Genomic DNA, 6,000 nt, shown 5'->3' on the forward strand with positions numbered 1-6,000 from the left:
ATGATTTTATTTTTTTGTATATTACATCATTAAAAAAAAATAATAATAAATGTACCCCCAATTTTGTGATATCCAATTGGTAGTTACAGTCTTGTCCCATTGCTGCAACCCCCGTACGGACTTGGGAGAGGTGAAGGTTGAGAGCCGTTATCCTCCAAAACACGACCCCGCCAAGCCACACTGCTCCTTGACACAATGCTCGCTTAACCAGGAAGCCAGCCACACCAATGTGTCGGAGGAAACACCGTACACCTGGCGACCGTGTCAGTGTGCATTGCGCCCGGCCCGCCACAGGAGTCGCTAGAGCACGATGGGACAAGGACAACCCGGCCGGCCAAACCCTCCCTTAACCCGGACGACGCTGGGCCAATTGTGCGCCGCCTGGAATTGAACCAGGAGCTGTAGTTAGAACTGCGATGCAGTGCCTTAAACCGCTGTGCCACTTGGGAGGCCCTTTTTTGTCAATTCTCCCGCTACTCCATTTTCATATCAGGCGACCCCAAATGGGGTAGTGACCCTTAGTTTGGGAACCTCAGTATTAGTGTGTGTGAGGGATATTCATATTCAACAAATATGTTTAGACGGTGATCTTTATATTGCCGTGGATATTTAGATTAGATGTTTGATTGGAGGATCAAAGGGAAATATGGTGTTGTTATAATGTGTTATATTAAATTACAAACAGATTACAGATACAGTGATTTTGGTGATATATTATTCTATGAATGTAATAATTATTTTAAGGAACTCAAAAGTATTAATACAAAAATAGGATTTTCTACAGCTACAGTGCTTTCGGGAAGTATTCAGACCCTTTGACTTTCCCACATTTTGTTCAGTTACAGCCTTATTCTAAAATGGATTTAATAAAATTCCTCAGCGAAAACAGGTTTTTAGAAATGCTAGCTAATAAAAAAATAAAAAAATACTGAAATATCACATTTACATAAGTATTCAAACCCTTTGCTATGAGACTCGAAATTGAGCTCAGGTGCATCTTGTTTCCATTGATCGTCCTTGAGACATTTCTACAACTTGATTGGAGTCCACCTGTGGTAGATTCAATTGATTGGACATGATTTGGAAAGGCGCACATCTGTCTATATAAGGTCCCACTGTTGGCTGTGAATGTCAGAGCAAACACCAGGCGATGAGGTCGAAGGACTTGTCCGTATAGCTCCTTGACAGGATTGTGTCGAGGCACAGATCGGGGGGGGGGAAGGGTACCAAAACATTTCTGCTGCATTGAATGTCCCCAAGAACACAGTGACCTCCATCATTCTTAAATGGATGACGTTTTGAACTCCAAGACTCATCCTAGAGCTCTGTGGAAATGGGAGAACTTTCCAGAAGGACAACCACATCTGCAGCACTCCACCAATCAGGCTTTTATGGTAGAGTGGCCAGACGGAAGCCACTCCTCAGTAAAAGACATTTGACAGTCCGCTTGGAGTTAGCCAAAAGGCACCTAAAGACTCTCAGACCATGAGAAACAAGATTCTCTGGTCTGATGAAAACAAGATTCAACTCTTTGGCCCGAATGCCAAGCGTCACGTCTGGAGGAAATCTGGCACCATCCCTACGGTGAATCATGGTGTTGGCAGCATCATGCTGTGTTTTATTTCTTCAGCGTCAGGGACTGGGAGACCAGTTAGGATCGAGGGAAAGATGAACAGAACAAAGTACAGAAAGATGCTTGATGAAAACATGCTCCAAAGCGCTTAGGATCTCAGACTGGGGTGAAGGTTCACCTACCAACAGGTCAACGACCCTAAGCACACAGCCAAGACAACACAGGAGTGGCTTCGGGACAAGTCTCTAAATGTCCTTGAGTGTCCCAGCCAGAGCCTATACTTGAACCCGATCGAACATCTCTGGAGAGACCTGAAAATAGCTGTGCAGCAACACTCCTCGTCCAACCTGACAGAGTTTGAGAGGATCTGCAGAGAAGAATGGGAGAAACTCCCCAAATACAGGTGTGCCAAGCTTGTAGCGTCATACCCAAGAAGACTCGAGGTTGTAATTGTTGCCAAAGGGGTTTCAACAAAGTACTGATTAAACGGTCTGAATACTTATGTAAATGTCATATTTAAGTTTTTAATATATATTTTTTTAAATTAGAAAAACACATTTAATAATCTATTTTTGCTTTGTCATTATGGGGTATTGTGTGTTGATTTATGAGGGGAAAAAAACTATTTGATCAATTTTAGAATAAGGCTGTAACCTAACAAAAAAGAAAAAGTCAAAGGGTCTGAATACTTTCCGAAGGTACTGTATATAACTTAGTATTCTTTCTTTCATCCAGTTGACCTCAGGTGATTGTTTTGTGTACCAGGTGGGTGAAAGGTAATTTGTGAAACACACACACACACACACACACACACACACACACACACACACACACACACACACACACACACACACACACACACACACACACACATCCCAGGCCAGAGTGTGTGTGTGTGTTGGTGAGCGGTCAGTTGTAACAGAGTGATCCCGTCCCCTCTCTGTGACCCAGGTCACCACATTCACTGCTATCTACTCTCTACTCCTGGACCCAATGGAGCGCACTGCGGACCTTTTTTATTTCCCCACCGGCCCTCGCAAAGGTATCATCTAACACCACGCTAATGACACAGAACAGTTAAGAGGCTGCTTAGAGACTCTCAGAGCCTCTTAACCACCAATCTTCAGAGCACAAGCATTAAGATATCGTCCTTATTAACCATTGATGAGATAAAATCCCCCCCCCCCCCCGCCCGCCTTCATTTGATGTGCAAACACCTCCAAATCAATGTGATACCTTTCAATTAGGTCCTACATTAACAACAGCGTCAACTGCAGGCCATAATAAAGGTTCACCGCAGCGAGTCAATCTATCAACGTAGACAGGTGAGGTGAGGAGGTCGAAAGATGCGGTTTACGGCTCTGAGAGACTAAAATAGCTCTCAGACTAAAAAGGGACTTAAAGAGCCATTGTTTTCTCCAGATAAACTCCCAGGGTGGATGTCTGTCAGACAGTGTGCACACAAACTCAGCGAGGTTTGACTAGTTCTTTCCGCTAAACACTGTTGTTTGCACACCTCTCCAAGAGAGACAGCGGCAGAGACACACACGCACCCCGTGGCTGTAAGCTGCCCCATGTACTCATCTCTGGCTGTGTGTACTTCCGTACTTCCTTCCGTCATCGAGACTTAGCTTTGCGCCGGTTAACCAAGTACTAATGGAGGACAAATACTGGGCCTAACTACAACAGTGTAGTTAGGCCCAGTGTTGTGTTTGGACAGGTCAATACTAGGGAATGGTATTGATGGTTGTTCCCCCCCATTTTAATGTGGTTCAGGAGGAGGAAAATATGGAAATAAGGTAGATGTACACTGTAACAGAAAACTGTCATTTTTTTATGTTATCAACAGTAAAATACTTTGAAATGTTTTACTGCAGCATACTGTAAATGATGGTGCATTGTGCGTAAATGTTTTGGGTGGGGATATAATTACTGTATTTCGAATGGTACTGTAATTCCACCCCACAGAATACAATACTGTATCTTTGGAGCACCAAAACATATTTTGAGCACTAGTGGATGCATGGTATTGTTGTTTCTGGCTCATAAAATGTATTTTGAGGCGTGCCTTGTAAACGGCTATATTTGTTGCCCCCATGAGTGAGAATGCTGTACCAATTGAACTTCTATACCTTTATAGTGCCTCATCAATTTAAAATGTATAGGGGACAATTTGGCGTGTCATTAAGTCTTAGACTTTAAATGGTTGAGCATTTTGCCATGTCCTTTCGGTCTGTTTTGACCTGTAGTCGCCGCCTTTGTTAAGGCTTTGAGAAGTGCGAGTGATATAAAACACCATTCATTAATATGTAGTAATGGGGGAACAATGCTTCCTGTAGGATTGAAGTTTTCCAGCCAATTGTGTCTCAAATAGGTTCCACCCTCGAGGCTTTAATCAACGCGGAGCAGCCAAATTATTATAGATGACGTCCCACACTCTATACCACATGCGCAGCGTAGCCTTTCTCTCTTATACCAAACCAATCCGTTTTTTTTTGTTGACCAAACACCTGATTGACCATTGATCATGTGCTTCTGACAAAGTGATACAGGCATAGGCACACTGCTTAGCGATTTCAACGCATGCCTCGGAGCTCCAGTATCAAACGTAACATCAATTTGCATATGCTGTAATGTTTGTAAATCCCTTGTAATTACAGTAGAATAGTGTGAAAATATACACCCTCAACAAATTTCATTCATTCAGCCGTTAATTCATTCATTAATTTCAATTGCGGTAGCATTTACTTTTTTTTTTTACAGTATAATACAGTCAATTTTACAGTATTGTACTGTCATTACACAGCACTTGATTTGATACCTCGTTTATATTACAGTAGGTGTGCTGTAATTTCAAATACAGAATTTCACTTGCCACCGAGCTGCCAGTAAGTTACTGTCAAATTCACGGTAACCTGTTTACTGTGTAAGGTTGATGCTATCTTACCGGTTTGTGATGATAAACAATGAATGGACATGGCCCTTGTCCCCCCCCCCCCCCCCCCCCCCCCCCTGACATTGTTAGTTCTGACATTGCTTGTTCTGATATTTCTTAATCTCTTGTTTCTTATTTTTTTCCCTTGGGATTATTTGTATGTGACAAATAAACCGATTTGATCTTAAACATGACATTATAGCTTCATAGAGCACATATCAATTTGAACCTCTAAAATGTTTTTCAATCACATCATTTGTGCAACCCCATAGATATACAATGATATTATGTTATTGCAGAGCAAGATATGACTCCTATCCCTTGAACAGTGTGTGTGTGTGTGTGTGTGTGTATTATGGCCATGTGCTAAATACAGTTTGCATAACGTATAATGGCACTCTAACTCACAAGCCGATCATTAACCCATTAGACCAACAGGTCACGAAAGGTGAAATCCTAGTGACCAGGGAGAATTCTCACTCCCATGTGAGTGTTTGAGCACTTACAGTAAAGCATACACACACACACACACACATGCAGCACACGCACATTCATGCATATACACACTTCCGCGCAAGCATGCACACACACACACACACACACACACACACACACACACACACACACACACACACACACACACACACACACACACACACTTCTTCTTTGTGAGAGATCTCCAATGCCAATCCCCTTCACTCTGTGCATCATGCTTCTGAATAAAGCATCGCAGACAAGAACAGACAGCTCCTTCTACCATTGGCATTAAAGGGCCATTCTTAAACGTGATGCCTTAGACACCGTGCCATTAAAATGTCATGAAGGTTGAATGGCTCCAGTTTGTTTTGGCCCAGATCAATCTGCATTGTGCAAAGGCTCACTCAAGTCTATTCCTTCCTTCTCTTCATGGCACCGTACCCAACCTTTAGAAAACGTTTTGGTAGGTATCCCAATATAGAAGATTGTTCTTTGATTAAGCGACGGCAAAAGGAAATCGTCTACTTCAACTTGAATTTAAAAAAAACACCCAGCAAAATCAATGGTGTAGATTTAACTCTGAAAGTGTAAAGTGTACAACATTTTCAGTTCACATGAGTCCCACTGAACTGGTCTTAAAATAACTATTTTGAAAGTGTTAAAGATTTGACTCTGTTGCAGTGTTCCCCATTTTACTCTTAAAGTGTTCAAAGTAACTCGTTTGTGGTGTTTGCATAGCTCTACTGTAGAGTAATAAGCAACACCTAAAGTGTCAAACATAACACTTGATTTAGTGTAAACGGGACTCACTCTGCTTAGTGCTGACGCTGTTACACTTTCTTCAGTGTAAGAAATTAACAACTGTAGTGTTACAGTAAATCCTTTTGGGGTGTTGTTTTAACACTGTATGGTGTAAAGTCTAATTTGCATATTTCCCAGGGTACGTTTTCTTTTTGAGTAAATTGTAGAGTTAACACCCATGACTGTATTTGTTAGTGACAAAGACATGGCTGTT

Source organism: Salvelinus fontinalis, chromosome 14, assembly GCF_029448725.1.
Source record: "Salvelinus fontinalis isolate EN_2023a chromosome 14, ASM2944872v1, whole genome shotgun sequence".
Classification (NCBI taxonomy): Eukaryota; Metazoa; Chordata; class Actinopteri; order Salmoniformes; family Salmonidae; genus Salvelinus; species Salvelinus fontinalis.